The sequence below is a fragment of the Podarcis cretensis genome (genome assembly GCF_951804945.1).
Source record: "Podarcis cretensis genome assembly, chromosome: 7".
Lineage (NCBI taxonomy): Eukaryota > Metazoa > Chordata > Lepidosauria > Squamata > Lacertidae > Podarcis > Podarcis cretensis.
In genome coordinates, this window is record NC_137176.1 from 27,344,971 (window position 1) to 27,366,729 (window position 21,759).

The 21,759-nt window shown below is 43.1% G+C and overlaps 1 protein-coding gene and 1 pseudogene across 3 annotated transcripts in view; one reads left to right on the plus strand and one right to left on the minus strand.

Annotated features, from left to right (window-relative positions):
- CDYL (chromodomain Y like) overlaps positions 1-21,759 on the plus strand; it is a 401,628-nt gene that overhangs the window by 138,383 nt on the left and 241,486 nt on the right. The gene's annotated exons all lie outside the window — the stretch shown is intronic.
- LOC307219566 (enoyl-CoA delta isomerase 2-like) overlaps positions 1,479-21,759 on the minus strand; it is a 38,856-nt pseudogene continuing 18,575 nt past the window's right edge. The window contains exons 4-8 of the transcript in view: positions 19,758-19,848; positions 14,072-14,180; positions 13,816-13,905; positions 7,753-7,896; positions 1,479-1,623 (exon numbers count right to left, since the gene is read on the minus strand). The product of the transcript in view is annotated as an enoyl-CoA delta isomerase 2-like (transcript). The remainder of the gene's footprint in view (positions 1,624-7,752; positions 7,897-13,815; positions 13,906-14,071; positions 14,181-19,757; positions 19,849-21,759) is intronic.

The window sequence follows — 21,759 nt, forward strand, 5'->3', positions numbered from 1 at the left end:
ATATCTCCACAAATTTCAGGGTGGTAAGAGAAAGGAATCTAAAACATACATTGCAAAAATTCAGTGCAACGCTGATGATGATGTTAAGCGCACTGCAAAGGGCAGAATTTCACAGGAAAACAGTAGCATGACCTCTGTTCTATGGGATGTTTGAAAATATAAAATCACATTAATTGAGCCTTTACAAAACGTTGAGTTGCACAGAAATTTCTCCCACTGCATAGACTTTGTAATAAAGTAACTTTCATTCTGTTGCCAGAGTGCAAACAAGGAAAACCTCTTTGGGATCCTTTGGGGGAGGAAACCATGGAATGAGTGTGCTTTAAAAGTATGATGTGCTTGCACTGCAATTCTGTGGAAGTATGAAAAGGAAAACACACACCCTTTGTTAAGATCTTCCTTTAGACTTGTCATTTATTTTGTTCTTGCACAAAATGGTTGCCTACATATTTATTTATTACAAAGCTTCAATAGTCTAAAAGGAATAAGTCCGTGGTATACTGTGCACTTTACAATTGCATCCTAAGGAGCACAGCAAGAATAGTTGGGTTTTCACAACGGGGAGTCATTGCACACATTCAAAGTACATTTTCATTATTCTGCATGATGTTGCTTTCCCAGTACTTTTGTCTTTTTGTTGTTTTTGTTGTTGTTTTTTACAGGAAATGATTACCAGTGAACACTGACAAGATCATGCTTATATACTCACTGACAAGGGAGCCCCATCCTTGAATTATGCTAGCTGGACAAGGATAAGACTGTCATTAATTTTCCTTCACTGGTGCATCTCAAAATTACCCTATCATAGTGATGCATTGAGGCCATATGTCAGGCATCAATACAAATGTGTGCATTTACAGGCAATTGTGTATACATACAGAGGCATACATAGAGGTTGATGAAACAGACCCCCGCCCAGGGCACAAAAATCACCTATCAGACTATGGGGTGTATGTCATATATTGTGTGCCAATGAAGCAGCACTGTCGTGGCGAGATCGAACACAGGCAAGGGCACAAGGGACCCTGGGTATGCGTCTGTACACATATGTACATTTAACATGTCCAGAAACAGAAATATTCTGATCTTAAAGCAGCCAAGAAACAAGCCAGCAAGGAGCTGATGCAGTATGGCAATCAATTTTAAGCCTGACACGCATGAACTCAGTGTAGCTAATACATAATATATACAGTGACAGGCTGTATTCATGAGGAATAGCACTTGTCTGTTACAGGGATTCAGCATTGCAGAAGGATCTTGATTGGCACCCGGGGACCGGGGACCAGCCCATCCAAGCAACGAGGCTGCTTGGAGGAGAACTTCATCACCAGGTCATCCTGTCACATGCATTACACCATACGATACATCATCCCTTACTTAGCGCTGGTGTAAGAGAGACTGAAAATACATACAGGACATAAACGCAAAGGCAAATTCCACAGGGGCAATAAAAATCCTTCCCCCCCCCCCGGTCAATATTATAATTTTCGACTTCTTTCGACGGCATTCATGCACTCGTCTGAAAAGCATCTTTCCACAAGCTGGTCACACTCTTCGTGAATTGACTGCATGCAGTTTTTCCTTTTCCACACTTCTCATTAACTGCTTGGAGAGGGCTAGAGACTGGGGTGGGGATGAAATAGGGAGGATGAAGGATGCCTTATTGGTATCTGCACATTTGGGGGCTCTAGTCACATAAGGGCAAACAACCCACTATAAATTCAACTGGGATATTACCCCAAGCAAGCCCTGTTGCAAGAGATGGAACCAGTACAAGATGCTGGTCACACCCAATACAACAATTTCCCCCCCACTTGAAAATTGCTGAGAAGTCTCTGTGCACAACTTAATCAAAACAAACTTGTTCTTCTAATTAAGTCCTATTTTAGCTTCTTCTTTTTTAAAAAAATAAAAATCTTTGGGAATGACACCATAATAAAAACCAGTGCCATATCATGGAACCTAGGGTCTTGCTAACCTGTTCAGTAATCCAGTCCTGGTCAAAGTGGCCTCAATCTCCCTCATTAGGAAAAAACAAACAAACCATGTGCAAAGTACAGCTGTTCTCAACTCTTCTGCAACCTTTCCACATGCCAGTTGCAGCTCCTCCAAGTGTCTCTATTTACTAGGGACAGTCCTGGATTTACAGAAGCCATCCCGGTTTCTGATTTGATCCTGGAATGCTCTGCTTTTCCTTTGGACGTCCCTATTTTCATTGGAGAAATGGGAAGCTTTTCAATGTTTAATGTTTTATTATGTTTTTATATACATTTGAAAATGCCCAGAGTGGTGGTGGGGGGCAACCGAGTCAGATGGGTGAGGTAGAAATAGTGAAATTATTATTATTATTATAGAATAGGACATTCCTATTTTTATTGGAGAAATGTTGGAGGGCATGCCACTGGGTGCCAACTTGAATAAAATATGGGGGGGGGGTAAGCCCCGCCCCACATAATCAATCATATGATGCAGCGCACATACACCATTTGAATGACAATGCCTATTTACTTGGAGGGGGGCCCCCTCAAATATTTTATTGGGGGAGGCAAAGATCCCTCAGCCCCTAGAAGTTGGCTTCTATCATGCCAGTTGTGTGGAGCTCGGGATCCACAGTCTGAACGCTTCTGTTCCAGGAGGTAGCGTCAAAATCAAGAATCTTGTGGAACCTTAAAGAAAAGAGCGCCAGTGAGATGACATTTCCATCTACCAGGAAATTCTGCTACTGATCTGAAAGCTGCAGTTCTTCAGCAAAGAAAGGCTCCAGTGTGAAATTGCTGAACTAGAATTTATTGGCAAGTTTTCATCCTATTTATTTGGCAATCAAGACAAGAGAGACCAAGGCTTTCTCTTCTACCACAGGTGTTAATTAACATAGCAATACTAGAAAGATACTTTTTTGTTGTTGTTCCTAATTGCTGCTCTGGTGCAATTATCGTTGCGCTTATCTTATAAGCTGAGGCACAGAATTGCCACAGACTGTGAGGCCTGTTCAGGTCACACGGTTACGCAAGTCACAAAAACGTGAGCAGGGATAGGTATGCTAGCTGTGCGTCCAAAGCACAGGATTTGCTTCCACTTATGGAGGCGCCATATGTGATGTAGAGCCCTGGTGTTCCAGTGTTCTTTATTACATGGGGGAACTACTGTGGGATTTTTAAATGCAGTCAAACCAACAATTCATGTTTCATCAGAAGGCGCTGAGGCTCACAGTCTTCCCGTAAACTTGCTAGAGAGAGCTCTGTGATAACAACCCACCCTCCTTGTGCCCTAACAGTAAGAGGGTATGGCTATATATATACACACACGCACACGCACACACGCACACACACACACACACACACACACACACACTGTGTGTGTGTGTGTGTGTGTGTGTGTGTGTATAGAGAGAGAGAGAGAGCATATATATATATATATATATATAGTATATATATAGAGAGAGTGTATATATATATATATATATATATATATATATATATATATATATATAGTATATATTGTGTGTGTGTGTGTATAAACACACACAGTATATGTGTATATATATACAGTATATATGTGTATATCAATATATCTATCTATGTATCTATATTTATATCTATATCTATATATCTATACACACACACAATATATATATAGTGTGTGTGTGTATAGATAGATATAGATATATACACAGTGGGGGGTATATATATATATATATATCCTTCTTCCTGCCTGGGCACTCTCTTTCTGCTTTTCTCCACCACTTTCACCACTGTGAAAACACCTGCATTTTTAAGCTACACTTATGTCTTAGTAACTGAATTACTGTTCTAAGTCTGCCCGAACAAAGCTGCTGTTATCAGTTACTCAACAAGAAGCATACTGAGTGAGCAAATGTTATTTTTACCTTTTTCAAGACTGTTTTGTGTGTGATTATTATTTTAAATGGGAGGGGCAAAAGGGGGAATGCCAGGAAAATCCAGTCTGCCTTAAAGCATCCTGGATTACTTATCAACTGAAAAGGCTTAAACTATCCTATTTAAGCTTCCCTTTTAAGTTGCAAAGGGATGGCACTCTGCTGAACTCACAAACATGAGGGAGGTAGGATGATGTCTAACAAATATATCATCTCCTAGTGTTAAGTTGTGGGTTGACATAGCAGACGACACAGCGATTTCTCCAAAGCAGCTCTTTATTTTGTAAGTTGGAATAGAACTGAGAGCAAACAGCTCAGCCGGCCTGCTTTTATAGGCAGCCGGCTGTCAACATTGTAGCAACAACAACCCAGAGTTTCCCGCCTAAAATAACTGACGTGGACCTGAGTGAAAACTATCTACAGACCTGAGTGAAAACTATCTACAGTATCCCCCTGCTGGCCCAGGGTGAAACTTCACTACATAACACCTAGCATCTAATCACATCCTAGCAACTACGAGGGCAGGGGCCTCTTTGCTTCAGACATGCTACACATTTTGGTAAAGCATACTGGATGTAGTGTTCTATTATTATTTTTTTAGGTGACAATGGTATCATTCAACATGTTCAGGGTGGCTATACTCCCCACCCCCAGGGGACAGATTGATCCTTGGCCAGTCATCCGTGGGCTACTTGTCAGCTGTGGATATGGCCTAAAGTGAGTGTGGTCATTCACACTCTCACATTCACATGCACACACTAGTAGTGTCTGGCAGAGCAGGGTGGACCAATGTTGCTCAGCTGGCTTCCCAACACAGAGGTTGCTGCCAGTAACCGAGAGGGATGTGGTGGCAGGGAGGTCCGCACAGCGCAGGCACAGCAGTGGAGCCAATCCAAGGCCCCTGCTGCTGCCCTGGCACTGCGACAGCCTCCCCACTTCTCCACCCCTCTTGGTTACTGGCAGTGACCTCTGTGTTGGGAAGCCAGATGAGCAAAGCCACTCTAGTCCACTGGCTACTACTGGTATGCATTAGAACAACACTCTTTTGCTACTTCCCCCAAGCCCTGATTTGAATGTGTGGATAAATACATTTTCAAGGCAAAGCGGATTGTCAGTTGTGAAGGGAAAGGGACAGCGTGAGGATGGTGTTGCTTGTATGTGCAGCACCTCAATAAGGTGCCTGAATCTGAAGCACTGAATGTCTGCTGTCGAGTAGTGTGAACGTGCCCTAAAATTCAAATTGGGGCTTTTGCAAAGCAGCAATAAGATGTTTCAGGGATTATCACCGTGTTGGTCCCTGGCTTTCAGAGAACCACAGTGGGTAATTGAGCTTTTAATTAGGTTTAAGATGCTTTTTGTTATACAAGGATTGTGAGTTTTACAGAGCCACTAATCTGACACAGAGCTCTGACTTAACAAATGAAGATAAGCGAGGAATGAGCAGACATAATTCAGGCCCGCTGTGTGGGGCTGCTTTTGAACATTTTCAGAGGCCACAGAACACAGTGGCTTGTTTTTCGAGGGTGTCATTTGCTGGAGCACAAACTCGAGAGTCTTCTTGGCAAAATTCACACTGCTGGGAAGAGCTTTGCACAGCAGAGGAGGATATAGGGCTGTGTAAGCTTTGTGCATGCACTGGGTACTGAGCCGAGAGGGCACTGTCTCAAAAGGCGCCAGCATTTGGGAAGGAGGCGTGAGCCTCTGATAGGGTCCTCGGATCCTCCCTCCTTCCCAAAGCCTAGTGAAATATACTTGGAGTCAAGTGTGGATTTCATGCTCTTTATTCAGCTCATAGTAGTGAGGAATGAAAGTTTCCCCAAAATATCTGCTGTATATACATTATTTACACAATGGGCCGCACGTGATTGGCTAATTCTGGGATTCTCCTGTAGGCCAATCAGGTTGCGGATTCACTTCCATCTGAAGCTGGATATGGTGGCTCCTGTACACCAATCATACTGCTGCATTGTTCTAGGACCAATCAGCCTGCTGCATTCTGGACCCTATTGTTCTAGGACCAATCAGCCTGCTGCATACTGAATCCTATTGTTCTAGGACCAATCAGACTGCTGCCTTTTGGCTCCTATTCAACTCAGTACATAACACCTAGTTAGTGCTTTTCCAGCTTTGGGAAGGAGCAGGGAGGGCTCTGGTTTTGGGAAGGCCGTGTGAGGAGCGGGAGTGAGTGTGCCAAATTTTGGGCTCAACACAGGGTGCCATAGGACCAAAGTCCACCACTGCAAACAGCCATGTTCTATTGCAGCCCCATCTCCCAAGACCGCCTTATTCACAAACTGGACTATATAACAAGTTAGACGATCAAGAACAGGTATTTTGGCAACCAAAGTGAAATATTATAATGGTTCACACACACACCCAACTCAACAACAACATATGAGCTCCTGGGCCTAGTGTCTTTAAATTAAGGTTACCCAGACATCCCTGGGGACAGTCCCTGGATGTACAAACCAGTCCCCATACAAAATCCATTGAAGCTGAAAAGTGCCCCCGGATTCATCGAAAAAAATCTGGTAACCTTACTTTAAATGTGACTTCTGTGGTGCCTCAGTGGGCTTTCTTTAAAGGCGGCTCCCATATCCACAGCTACTTCAGGTTGTCCCCTTTCCCCTTCCCCCTTCTCTTTTCAGTGAGCCCTGGCTGCCGGCTCCTTTTCTACTTAGGACATTTTCACACAGAAGACTTAAAACAGACTCCTAAGGGGAATCAAAAGCCTTTGATGGCTACAATGTTCATTAGCATTACAAATGCTTCCTGTCTGCCGATTCTTAATCAGGAATGCCTTGCTACAGGTTATGTTAAATGCATAGCATGCATCATCAGTGGGTTTTGAAAAAATAATATGGAGCATGGGGTGGATTTTTGCCAATGCACAGAGAGAAGAGGTTTAACTCTCCACTCTTCAGCTGCAAACCCTCCCCCAGTGTGGCAATACCCCTTGGCCAGGAAATCCCAATGATACCAGAGCGCTCTATGCTAGAATACAGGTTTGCATGCTATTTTCAAAAATATGTGCATTTCCCTGCACTTAGTCATTTTTGTACACAATTATTTTGGTGGAGAATTTCACCATAAATTCCAGAGAGGTGTGAATTTTGGGGTATAGTCTCAGAAAGTATAAATTAAGTAGGTTTGCATGAGATTGAGGACCAAGCCAAATTCCTCCCCTACTGCCTACGCAAAGGAACATAAGAAGCTGCCAACCTGAACCAGAGCATTGGCCTTTCCAGTACAGTATTGGCTCTGACTGGCAGAGGCTCTGTGGGGTTTCAGGCAAAAGACTTTCCCTGGTGTACCGTTAAATTTCAAGGACTGAACCTGGGACTTTCCGCATGCAAACCCTGTGCTTTACCCACTGAGCTATAGTTCTGCCCCTTTTCTTATGACCAGGAGAAGAGCATCTACTAAAATCCTGCTGTCAAAGAGAGTTCTTTTCCAGCAGCTGCTTCTGCCGCAAAAATACTCCCAAGGGTTGCCTAGAGACTGTGCCTTCATAGTTAGGGATGACTGGGATGCAGCCTGATTTTTGCAGGATACAAAGAAAGAAAATATTGTCATTTGAGATCACACATGAAAATTGATGTGTGAACGGTTCTTTTTTTTTTTTATTCTCTGTCTCATTAGTGAGCCTATGTAATGACATCTTTTTTATGCATTCTAACAAACATTTGTTGGCATTTTGACTGGTATTTGGTTCAGTATTTTAATATGATTAAAGAGGAACTCCTAAATACACGTATTAGGAAGTAAGCCCTCTTCAGCACAATGAGATTTACTCCTGAGTAAACATGTATAAGGTTGCGCTGCTATGAATAGTGTGTGCTGTAGTTATTACGAACATTTCTAGGAAGATTAGCATATGCTTTCAGCCTTGTCCAAACTTCTTGCTGAAAAGTACTGTCAGCAAAAACTTCTGTCACGAGTCCTTGGGTTCGTGTTTCATTGGCAGTGATCCTCTTGTTAAAAAGGAGCATCTCATTTGCCTAAGTGAAAGAAAACAATAATGAAGATTCAATAGCCAAGAAGTGGTCCTTGCTCCATTTATCCATCTTATAGGCCTATGTAATTTTGCCAATATGCAAATGTTTCAGTGTGCATGTAGCTACTGTGGTACGATATAATTAGCAAGAAATGGGAAAGCATCCTGTAACACAAGTGCCATATCAATGATGAAAAATGCCACAAAGCTTTAATCTCACAGTGAACCGACTTGTCTTGCAGAATCTGGATTGGAGTGTTAAATCAGTTATCTCACAAGTGAGGCTCTCGCCGACTCCTGAAGAACAGAAAAAATAAATGATCTTGGAGTAGGCTGTACAAAGGAGATGGAGGTCTCCTGCCAGTTCTTGGCTGCTGGAGAGACAGAGCTAAAAGAAGCCGCTCTGCCTAAATGCTATTCAGATGGTGCAAAGTTCCGTTATATCTATGGCGAGACCTTCAGCCAATTTTGTTTTAAGAGTGTGGACTCTGTGAATACAAGTGGCATCATTAAATCTGGCATTCTCAGGATAGCCGGAGTTGCTGAGTCAGACTTTATAACCATGCCACCCACCTTAAAGGTTGTGTGCTGAGATGCAAAAGGTGTTTTATGTTTTATGTGATATGATGTTTTATGTTATGTTCCCTGGTGTGGACAGAGCATAGTGGAATGTACTTATAAAAAAGACGCAGTATTCCCTAATTGTGTGGTAGATTCATTACAATTCTGCTTGCAGCTTTCAACAGAACAACAATGCTTCGGTGGCACTAAAAGCCAACCATCTGGAAGCAGCCCAGATGTAGAAACCTAGAATACGCCTTACTGCAGTATTCGCCATACTATTCTGTACCATGTTCTTGTGACATTCTTTTCTCATTCTAATTTTTATTAATTGTTCCGAGGGGAAAAACAATAACAACAATGCTGTAATTTGATGGCTTTGGAAAACTAAGGGACATGTTGCCACGGTAAGCAGATGTCCATGTTTCTTATCCCGAGAAAGTCTGATGACCTGAGACGGGTTGAACAAAAGGGACTCTGGATCAGGCCCATGAAGAGGAGGAAGGCCGCTGGGTACACTTCCCCTGGGCTTAGAGGGTTAAACTGGCTGCGGGACCCTGCCAGGGGACTGGCTGCTTTTTCTTGTTTGAGTTTATAACTTTATTCTAACAAGACTCATGCCCTGAGCCTCAGACAAGCTTTGCATGGTTGCTAATCTAAAGATTTGGATTCTTCAATAAAACAGCTACACACTCTTCTCAGTCTACCAAGATCAGAACCTATTCCTGAAGGACCCTGAATATTAAGACCCAACCACACGTGCTCAGCATATTTTTGCTTATGTACACAGTGTTAAACATGCCAGTGTGTGAATGCAGCTGGTATCCAAAATTCTAAAATATTATAATTATTTTGCATGAGTATATTAGTTTTCTGGGGCTGATCCCTGGTGTCTCCAGGTAGGGTCAAGAAAGAATCCTGTCTGAAATGGCGGAGAACTGATGGCAGTACAGTGCCAACCAGCTTTCGCCAGCTTCTGCTGGCCGGGGTTGATGGATGTTGTAACCCAAAATACCTGGAAGGAATCAGCTTGGCTGGACTTCAGCCAGAGGGCCACATGTCTTTCTGGGAAACTCTCTGTGGGCCTCCAAGGTGAGCCCTAAGTGGGCAAAGCAACAGATGTAAGTTTCACCTTTATATGGTAGGCTATTTTCTAGACACACGCGTTCCTATCTATCCAGAGAAGCAAGGGGCATTATCAGAGATTAGGGACACCTTCCTGGCAGGCAAAATAATTGGAGTGTGAAGCAAAGGGCTGTAGGCTGGGAAGAGGTCTGAGGGCCAGATGGAGAATTTGGAGGTCCTCATTTATCCCCTTGCTCTCCAGGCCTTAGATTCTCCACCCCAGGTAAAGTCAGGCCTGAGCTACACAAATCCAGTGGTTCAATTTGGTATGAGACAGTTATCCATCTTCCTCTTGGGTTTATGTATGTAGCTGTGTTTCAACACTTACGGTAAATGTTAAGTACTGTTCTGGCTCTCACACCTCAAAACCACATTGTTGAGTAGGAGAAAGTGCAGGCAAAGACAACTTAAATAATCAAGGGAAAACGTGAAGCACCTTCTCTAAGAAGAGAAAAGTTAGTACTTGGGGCTTTTTTTGTTTAAGGCAACAATTACGAAGGGAAGAGTGGGAGATGCGATAAATGATTGTGAAATTACGACCGGGGAAGAGGAATAAATTATTCTCTGCTCAGACTCTAGAAGCCAAACACTGAAGCTGACTAGCAGTAATTTTCGGATAAACAAAAGGAAATGCTTCTTCATGTGAGGCGTAATTAACTTGTAAGATCCACTGCTACGATGAGGTGCTTGACATTAACTCGGATAGCTTTTTAAAGAGTTAGACAAATTAATGGAGGGCAGGGTCCTTGACAGCTCTTAGCCGTGGACACTAAAATGAGAGCATCCATTCCGAGAGACATACTTGCCCTCTTCAGACATTGGATTGCATATGTTTAGAGCCGCAGGAAGGAAGGCGGAGGTATGAACATGCTGGCTATGCCTCATTGCCCTCTAAAAGTTAGACAGCAGAGAAGAGAGTCTCCTAGAATATGGATCTTCCAGGGTTCTACTTTGTGGGTGGAGGTTCCATATGGGGTAGAAGGGGGGGGGGAATCACACTCCCTAAATCACACTCCCTGAACCAATACACAAACTGAAATGTCGATACAGTGGTACCTTGGTTCTCAAATGCCTTGGTACTCAACCAACTTGGAACCCAAACACTGCAAACCTGGAAGTAACCGGTAAATGTTCCAGTTTGTGAACTTTTTTCGGAAGCCGAACATTCTCCGTTTTGAGTGCCACACTTCCGTGGCACTTCTGTTTTGAGTGCCACACTTCTGGTTTGAGTGTTACACTGAGGTCTGTCTGTTTTTGCTGTTTATTTTGCGTTTTAGTTTTTGCGGCTCTTTTTTTTTTGTTTTTGTGACTGTGTGGAACCCAGTTCAGCTACTGATTGATTGTGTGACTGCAGTACACTGTCTATTGCTTTCATTTTATGGATCAATGATCTTGTTAGACAGTAAAATCCATGTTAAATTGCTGTTTTAGGGGTTGTTTTTAAAAGTCTGGAATTGATTAATCCATTTTGCATTACTTTCTATGGGAAAGTGCACCTTATTTTTGAAACGCTTTGGTTTTGGAACGGACTTCCGGAACAGATTAAGTTTGAGAACCAAGGTACCACTGTATTGCTCAAAACACACACTTTTACAAATGTTGCAGCACAATTCTCCAGCCACACAATGCATCCAAAACCACATCTTAGGGGGGAAAGTGCACATAAAAACATGTTTATTTGTGAAAATAACTTGCAAAAATGCAATAACTTGCAAATACTTTTGCAACACTTGCAAAAATGCACACTTTTTTAATTGGCCAAACTAATGCAGAAATGGGGCAAAGTGAAGTTAAAGCTGGAAAAATGAGAAGCCGAGAGAAACTAAAACTGCCAGATCCACCTCTCTCTAACTTCAGACAGTCAGGGCACAGTACTAGTATACTTATCCCCTTTGCTCTTCCTAGTATGTTATTTAACGTGCAATCTGACTGCTGGGAGAGAGCTGGTGGACCTTTAATTATGTGTCTCTCCATCACGCTCTCTTTGTGAGCTTCCTCTGGCTATCATAGGAAGCTAGCTTAATACTGAGTAAGACAATTATCAGTCTTTCTAGTGTGGTGGTTAAGAGTGGTAGATTCGTAATCTGGTGAACCGGGTTCGCGTCTCCGCTCCTCCACATGCAGCTGCTGGGTGACCTTGGGCTAGTCACACTTCTCTGAAGTCTCTCAGGCTCAATCACCTCACAGAGTGTTTGTTGTGGGGGAGGAAGGGAAAGGAGAATGTGAGCCGCTTTGAGACTCCTTTGGGTAGTGATAAAGCGGGATATCAAATCCAAACTCCTCTTCTTCTCTTCTTCTAGCTTTGAATTGTCTACCTTGGCTGGCAGTGGATCTACAAGGTTTCAGGCAAAGATTCTCTCCTAGTCCTATGTGGAGTTGGTGGGGTTTGAACCTTTGCATACAAGGCAAATGCTCTACAACTGAACCATGGCCCTTCTCTGTTCTGATTCAAAATCCTTTCTTATGGATTCCTACATTCTCATGTGGACTACCGCATGGGCACTCAGTTTGGACCAATCACTCATCTTCTTACCCTTGTCAGAGCATGCAAATAAAAGGGAGCTCGCGAGTTTCTGAATCATGAATCTGATCTTTCCCAAGTCACAAGCTGTGGGGATTGTTATATGAACCTCAGAAAATTCAATCTGGCAGGCTTGAAAAAGAATAATCAAGATGATGAAAGGGAAACATACTGTTAGGGACAGAGTTCAAATATTTCGCATTGCCAAGCTGAGAGGAGGCTTTCAATTACTTTTCACACATATAATTAGATGTCTTTAATATAGAATTCCCCGTTCCATGCTGCTACTGCAAAATGTGCAAGGAATGTAGAAAATAACCTTAAAATCTGCCGTATAAAAATAGAGCAGTTTTTAGTACGATTTACAGACATAAATATTTAAATTACAGCTAAGTGAGATGGCTAAAATTGAGATTTTCTGTCTAGGAAGAATAATGTTAACACTTCATAGTTACCCATTGTGATAGCAGAATGCAGACAGGGCAATCCTATGCATGTGCCAGTGAGTTCAAGGAGACTTGCTCTCAGGTAAGTGTACGTTGAGCTGCAATCCTATGCATACTTACCTGAGAGCAAGGATACACAAATCTTTCAATTTTGGTTTTCTCAATTTCTCCTTTTTCCAGTCTTAAATTCAGTTCTCTACATTTCTAGAGCAATCTGCAAATTTTAGTTAAAATAATCCTCATGAAAATTATCAGCATTTTAGTGAAAATATCTCACAATAAACACATTTTTGCATGCACTTCCAATTAATATACACATTTTAACAAGCATTTCCTCCTAAACAATACATTTTGGTAAGATATTCTCACTAATATATGCATTCATATGCACGCTTCACATTAGTATATGGATTTCTGTACACATTACTCAGCTGGAGAACTGCCTTGCAAAATTCAGAGAAGTACAAGTATGGCTGTGTCTTGGTTCAGATTTTGTTTTGGAAAATGTGAATGAGGTAAGTTCACCTTTAAATGTGAACTGAATTGAATTTCTCCTCCATCCCTACCTGGGAGTAAGGCTTCATCAATACAGCAACATTTTCCTCTGAGGAAATACACATAGGATCACAATGCAAGGCCCAAACTATACACCAGGGTGGAGAACTATATACACCAGGTCTGGACTACAACTCCCATCGTCTCTGACCATTGACCCTGCTGGCAGGGATTGATGGGAGTTGGAGTCCCAACAGCTTCTGGAAGGCCAGCCCTACTATATCTTGATGATGGCACATTGTGCCTTTAGAAGCAAGGCTGCCCCAATTACATATCAAAGTAGGGTGAGGTGTCCCGGTTAAGAGGTGCATGGGTGAGAGTGTTGAAGCATCTCCCCATCTGCCATGAACTTTTATCCATTTGGACTCACTTCCAGTACCAGAGATTAGTTGAGGGGAAAGCAACATTGGGAGATGTGGGGTGGTAAATTGTGAGGAGGTAAACCTGCCTCGTAGGGAAGTTGCTCAATTGTTTTGGGTGCATTTTTCTGGTGTATACTCAACTGCAAACCAAACTAGTACCGTGGCTATATTTTGTCGAAGGATTTTAGTGTCATAGTGTCTAAGTTGTTTTAAGTCTCAAAACCTATTCCTGATTGACCACAGGAACAAAATGAAATTAATCTTAATGATGAAATGCCGAGAAGGGGGAAGAGGTATAACAACTGGTTGGTACTGGGGTGTCCCCCCCCCCAGCAATGAGTTAAGCTACTTACCTTTAGGGGGCCCATTATCTTAGGAAAAGTGTAAGTTGAGCAGCCTTCTGGAGTCTGTCCAAGTAGGCTAAAAGGGGTCTGAAACACCACCTGCATTGACATTGAAATAGATATGTATATATAAGAGCAAAAACCAGAGAGTGTTTGAGAAAGCTTCAAACAGGTAAGATCTTTAGGACGTACACACCGGTAATTTATCTACTCTTTTAATTGTATCAGACAAGTTTCAACCATTTAAACCATATTGTACCCCCACCTTGGGATCAGGTGACAAAGGATGAGCTAAAAAGACTCTTAATAAATAAACAAATGTGCCCCATTGAACCCATTTCTTGCTTAGGGTGCACAGGATGTTCCATAGACTCCTTCCTTAGATTCCTTCCTATTGCAAAGGAGTCAGGAACAATGCAAAGGAACAGCCAGTTGGTTCCAAGAGGAAGTGAGAACGCCACCTATTATTTTGAGCCACTCCTACTTACTGGCCATAAAACCACATTCCCATCCACAGGGACCCATGTTGTATATGTGAGAGAGGCTACAGTTCAGTGGCAGCATATATCCTTTTCATGCATAAGGTCTCAACCTCTGATTTCTCCAATTGAAAATGATACTGGGTAGCATGGAGGGGCAAGGTCCTTGCTTGAGTCCCTGGGAAGTAGCCAACAGTGGGAGAAGATAACTCTGGGCTGGAGTGGTGTAACTCAGGATGAGGCAGCTAGAAATGTTGACGTAACTATGAGACTGCAGTGGCTACCAATTAGTTTCCGGGCCCAAGTGCTGGGTTTGACCCATAAAGCCTTAAATGGCTCAGGACCGCAATACCTCAAGGAGTGCCTCTTCCCACATGAACCTATCCAGCCCCTGAGATCACCTTCTGAGACCCTCCTTCATGTGTCTCCTCCTTGAGAGGTCTGGAGGGTGGCAGCATGAGAACGGGCCTTCTCTGCAGTGACTCCCTGTCTGTGGAATGCTCTCCCCAGTGAAGTTCGCCTGGTGCCTTCATTATACACCTTTAGGTGCCAGGCAAAAATGTTCCTTTTAACCAGGGCTTTGGTTGATCTGATTGACACCCAACACCCTTTTAGAATGTAGCTTTTTTTGGGGAGGGGGTATTGAGTTATTGCTTTAGGTTTGACTATTTTACGTTGTGGTCTTGTTGTGAACTGCCCTGAGACCTCTGGGTATAGGGGGGTGTATAAGTTGAAATAACAACAACAACAACACAGCTGTACAGGACATCTGAAGGGGTCCACGTCTTGCCCAAGCCTATTTTCCCCCTCTCCAAATATTAGCTTAAAAATCCATGGATGATAGGTCTGTAGCTCTGTGAGGGACCATCTTTTCTGTATGCAAGAGGTCCCAGGTGTGTGTGTGTGTGTGTGATGGGGCAACGTTTACTGATGTCAAAGCTGTCTTTCTAATAATGCACCGTAGACCCTCTGCTCTTTTCCAAGCTGCTGGATGTTAAAAATGAACACAATCACCAGAAGCCATGGGAAGTTATACCTTCCATCATATTCATTTTTTTTAAAAAAAAGTTATCCTTCGGTTACTAATATGAGCAGAAAACAGCAAGTAAGTAGGTCAGCTGGCCATGGCGGAGGGCTACTCTAGCATGCAGGGTGGAACAGTTGCAGCAGTTTTAAAGTGCTTTAGCTCACTGAGTTTTGCCGTCTCCAGTGATGCTGCTTCTACAGGGGAGAAGGGGACTAAGGCATTCAGAAATATTGCTTGGCTGAAGCAGTTCCTCCAGGCAGTTTCAGATCATTACTGCTGCTTCCCTGAACCAACCTGAAAAGACTTTTTGCTCTCCCTGTTGTCAATTCATTATACTCCTCCTGTAAGACCGCTCATATAAGTTGCTTTACCCACATTGCTGTATTAACTCCTTGGCTGCAATCTGGAGATAAGAGTCGGTGTGGTGTAGAGTCAGACGAAGACCAGAGACTAGGACACAGGCTTGGATTCCCTATTTTGCGACTAGGTGACCTTGGGCCAGTCATCATCTCTCAGCCCAACCTACCTCACAGGGCTGTTGTAAGGATAGGGAGGGAGCGGAGAGCCTGTCAGTTTGCATTTCTTAGTGCAGAAAGTATTGATCTGATGTGTAGAGATCTTTCCTATTCTAATTAATTCAAGAGGGTTCTGGAAGCTTCTCTGTGTGAAAGGAACAAGCAGAAAGTTCCTAATGTTTAGGTTATTCCTTCAAAGAAGCTGAGTACAGCTGGTTTAAACTGGTTCTGTTATCTCTTCTTTCAAGGTCATAAAAGTAAAGCCAAAAGGAGCCTAGGTTTCACTTTCTCATTCTATCTCTTTTCCTTCTGGTGTGGTGTTCTGTACATACATAGGGGCATAGGAATTCGTTCATTCCACCACCCCCCCCCCAAAAAAAAATATAGTCCGGTCCCGCACAAGGTCTGAGGGACAGTGGACCGGCCCCCTGCTGAAAAAGTTTGCTGATCCCTGACTTACGGGAATAGCTTTCAGTATGGTACAAACATCTAAAATGCTCAGAGTGCGGCCACTAAGAAAGCTGTTGCGTGTTCCTGCCTTCTCTCCCTAGTTTGCACCCAATAAAGCTGGCTCGCTGAGAGCAAAACACGCAGTTAGTAAATGAATGTAAATGAACCAGTCACAGTTTCATATCAAGTTCACCTGGGACCCAGCTACACTTATCAATTATATTGTTATAACTGTGTTATAAACATGCGGCACCAGATGGCGCTATAGAGCACCATCCGTTGCCAATGGGATTTTCCATTAAGAGCTTTTATAATGTGTTTTTGTACAGCATTTTTAAAAATCTGTAGAGATCTAGCCCTGATCTGGAAAACCCAAAAAAGATCAAAGAGATTTACCGAACATGCAAAGAAGCATTAGGTGGGGAAGCAGGTTTCCTCTTCCTCCCTTTCCTCCCTTCCCTTTCCTCCATGGCTCACTTATGACTCAATTCATATTGTGAAATTATAGTTGACAAAGCCTGGACTTTTAGCAATGAGGAAAGCACTGGGAAAATGCCCTGAGAAGTGTGAGCTAACACTTGCTTTGATGCAACATCACTTGGTACTTATGCCAGGCAGGTATATTTGAGATGGCTGTTGCACATGAGCGGAGGAGCACTCATGCACAGATTAGAGCTTCATGAATAGGAGTTTGGGGATGTGGGGGAGGTTGCAGTGGGGAGGAAACCCAAAAGGTTGTTGGGTGAATACATCCCTGCCCCTCTCTCTGATGTGCACACATTGTGACCTTAAAGGGGCCCCTGACCATTAGGTCCAGTCGTGGCCGACTCTGGGGTTGCGGCGCTCATCTCGCTTTATTGGCCGAGGGAGCCGGCGTTCAGCTTCCGGGTCATGTGGCCAGCATGACTAAGCTACTTCTGGCCAACCAGAGCAGAGCACATAAATGCCGTTAAACTTTCTGCCGAAGTGGTACCTATTTATCTACTTGCACTTTGATGTGCTTTCGAACTGCTAGGTGGGCAGGAGCAGGGACCGAGCAACGGGAGCTCACCCCATCGCAGGGATTCGAACCGCCAACCTTCTGATCAGCAAGCCCTAGGCTCAGTAGTTTAACCCACAGCGCCACCTGCGTCCCTTACTGTGACCTTAATTACACTTTAAATTGTTGATGTGTACACACACTTATATGCAATGCCCTCAGGAGTACTAGGAACATGCTGTAGTGAGTTGGCAGATCGTCTAGATCATGGGTAGGCAAGCTAAGGCCCGGGGCCCGGATCCAGCCCAATCGCCTTCTAAATCCGGCCCGCTCAGTCCTGAAATCAGCATGTTTTTGCATGAATAGAATGTGCCCTTTTATTTAAAATGCATCTCTGGGTTATTTGTGGGGCCTGCCTGGTGTTTTTACATGAGTAGAATGTGTGCTTTTATTTAAAATGCATCTCTGGGTTATTTGTGGGGCATAGGAATTCGTTCATTCCCCCCCCCCCCAAAAAAAAATATAGTCCGGCCCACCACATGGTCTGAGGGACAGTGGACTGGCCCACGGCTGAAAAAGGTTGCTGACCCCTGGTCTAGATGTTGCGACACAGTTTCAGGGAGGAGAAAAAATACCCCCCCACACCCCCATCCATTCTTTGATTCTCTCAATAAAGTACTGATTTCTGACTTGGGGGAACAGGGAGTGACGGTGGGGGAAAGTATACAATGGCCACTACTCAGACATCACATTAAAACTCATCACAGATGGACCCAGATTGTTTTGACAACTTATGCTGTTCTTTGCCCTCGAAGTTCTTTGCAGGTTTTTTCAGCATTTGTCCCCAGGAAGCAATAAAACACCTCGTGGTTCTTAAAGAGAATAATCTATACAGATGCCTGAAAGGAAACACTAGGCTCACTGTCTGAACCCAAAGTGTAATCACTCAGCCTTGTACCACACAGAAACGGGTCCTTCAAGGGCTATGATTATTGACTGCACTTTCCCAAAACAATGGAGCAGTATGAAATGGGGATTTCTTGCCTTCTATAAATTCTAGCAAATGCATTTTAATGTCCCCACAGCCACTCCCCCCCCCCCCACATTCCCTTGGGATACTGCTTTATTCATTCATAATTTATAACAGGGAGGATAAGGGCATCTCAATCAGGCCAGCTGTCATAAATTAAAACTTGCTTTTTACTCTTTCAATATGCCATAGATAGACTCTTGCCATTATTTGTGCATGGCGTGAGAAAAACAGGTCTCTTGTAAGTCGCAGTCCTTCACTGCACAGAAAAATAAAATGCAATGTACACAGGAGCCACAAACATATCTGAAAATGGATCTTGCACTGAAAGTTTATCGCGTGTCAGTTTACTGTTGAGAACTGCACCAGCACATGATTTTTGTCTCAGATCGTAATTTCATTAACCAAAATATCAAAAAGAATTCCACGCCAGTGGGTCTGATCCAAGTCTCTCTTAATGGCAGATTCCTTTACATAGAGAAGGGATGGACAAGGCTAAGCCCCGAAACCTGAAGCTTCGGGATTCAGCTGAATAAAGACAGGGTGGCCTTTGAGCGTGTGCAAAGTGTACACCTCTCACCACCACTTAACCACAATCTTACCCCCACCCCTGCTGCAAAATGCATACTTGGATGAAGGCTTCCCAGGTCAAACAGCCCAAACTCCGTCAGTTATGATTCACTGGGCCAAAGATTTTGGGTATAATATACAGCTGAGCTATTGGGTAAAATTATGGAAAGAAGGTTTAAAATTTACTGCATGCAATGCCCTAAAAGAAAACGTGATGAAAATGATGTGTAGATGGTATATTACACCTGTTAAGTTAGCGAAAATGTATAAATTCAGCAATAAATGTTGGAAATGTAAAGAAAATGATCCGATGCACGCAGCAAAAGAGCCGAGTCAGTGCTGCGTGACTTGATTTTATAACCTTTGGTCCATCCCCCTAAATGGCAACACCAAAATTTGCCCAGTAACCCAACCGCCCAATCACTGCGGATGGTCATCCATATTAACCCGCCCAGCAACAGAAGGGTGGCCTGTCAGACCCCACCACAACATGTGTTCTCTATAAAGGAGAACACGCTTTCTAAAATCCACAGGGCACATGAGACCATTTGCTTTTACTGCTCAGTTGCTGTTTGGACTTGCTCAGTATCTCCTATATTGAACCCTGCTCCTTTAAACATGCCTACATTTCATTGGATCCCAGGATGGGGCACCCACCAGCCCTTCCATTCTGAACAGCAGAGAGGTGCAAAGATGATGATGTAGTTGTGTTTCTGCCCCCCTTAATGGGGGGCTCTCAAGGGTTAGGGTTAAGTGACTCTCAAGGAGCTCTCTAGATTTGCAGTCGCAGTCCAGAGCTCTTTCAACATCAGTGTGGATAATAGTATATGTAGTAAAGATGTGGGTAATAGTCTGAATCAAGCATTTAATGATGAAAACATATTTAAAAGTTCCTGCTTACTTCAGCTGCTCTCCACTATTTTTCTGAATATCTTGCAAGTTTTCGTCAAAATTGTTAAGATCATTCCCACTACAGTAGTAATCAGCGCATCCTACAAAGATCCAAAAGTACCATTTAAAATGTATGCAGTGTGCTGATTTATCAGGGTGGTAAACATAATAGAAATAACAAAGACATGAACAAAAACAAAACAAAAAACATTGCTGAGGTTGCAATCCAAATCTAATTACCAGGAATCTTTTTTTATTATATGACTCGATGACCCTCGTGGTTCCATCCAACTCTATGATTCTATATCTTAGAAAGAGAGGCTACAAGGTGCAATGCAACTTCATATACAGTGGTACCTCGAGTTAAGAAGTTAATTCATTCTAGAGGTCCGTTCTTAACCTGAAACTGTTCTTAACCTGAGGTACCACTTTAGCTAACAGGGCCTCCCGCTGCCACCGTGCCACCACCGCACGATTTCTGTTCTCATCCTGAAGCAAAGTTCTATAACCCGAGGTACTATTTCTGGGTTAGCGGAGTCTGTAACCTGAAGCGTCTGTAACCTGAAGCGTCTGTAACCCAAGGTACCACTGTATACCTGTGTGTACCAGATACCAGGAGCAGTCAGCAGGAGATGGTCCCCAACACTGCATTCTGTGAAGGTTCAGTTCCCGGGAACTTCGTACAAACACAAAAAAACGTGTAAAGCCAGGAAGTCCCTTTAAACAACCTGTAAGAAAACCACAACCCCAAACACAACAGCATTCCGCAGCTCAGAGCACCTTCCTCTCACTCTGACCACCACTGCTTGCTCTTTATTCTCTAGCTAGGCCCTGTGTCACTCTCTGACTCTCTGACAAGACACAAACTCTCTCTCAGGGTGAGTGCAATGACAGAAGGGATTGCAAACTGTTGTTTCCTCCTCTCTTGCCTCCTTCTGACAGTTTTTCTACCAAGTATTTTTATTCCTGTTCCCCCCATGTTCTTCCAATCTATTTATATCTTTTTCGATCACCCTGGTAAGGTTGGGATCACATAAGAAAAGTGAGTGTAAGTTGCAGGCTTGGTGTACTACTGGGCACAATATAGAGAAAATATTAATAAGATATACACCCAGTTCAACATCAGAAAGAAGTGACTAGATGGGTGGCCTGAGCAAAACAATATGTTACAAATGAAATTTGTCCTTTGGTCTCCAATGGCAATTGCTTATAATTTATTCTTGATTTTATTTATATTAACATTTTGAAATGATGATTGCAATGGCTTTGTATCCTTGTATTAATTGGATTCTAGATTTCAAATAAATATATTTCGGAGCAAACGAATGTTCAGGCCCAACTTTTACATCAAGGCAAATCTGCTAGTCTATGTGTGTTTACTTAGCAGCCCATTTCATGCTATTCAATGAGCGTTATTCCCAAGTAGGGAAAGGGGGGGAACAGAATTGCATTTAAAGCCTAGCCTACCTGATTTGCACTTTCTGAAATAATACGAGAACCTTTTCTGAATTTTGCAATGATGTTTGCCATCCAATTGCTTAGTACAATTGCACTTTTGCATTTTTATGTTGTGAACTGCTCTGAGATCTAGAGTCAATGGGATATTTAACGGAAATGCTCTCTATGTGGCTCTACTCTTGAGGTTGACTCAGATGCTGTAACTAGTGCGACATGTGGTGGCTCGACTGCTCACAGAATGTTGCCAACATATTACACCACTGCTGAAATATCTGCAATGGCTGCCAATTAGCTACCGGTAATGACACCAGTACACCCAAAATGCTGGTCCCTATACAGCTTGGGACCAGGATACCTAAAAGATTGTCTCATTTCCTATATACCTCATCAATTACTGTGTTCTACAGGAGAGGGCATGCTGCAGATAAAATCGTATCAGGAGGGTCATTCCTCACAGTGTTGTAAATGGGCCTTTACTGTGGTGGCCCCTAATTCTTTGGAACTCCATCTCATTACACATCAAACAGGTACCAACTTTATTATCTTTTCAAGTC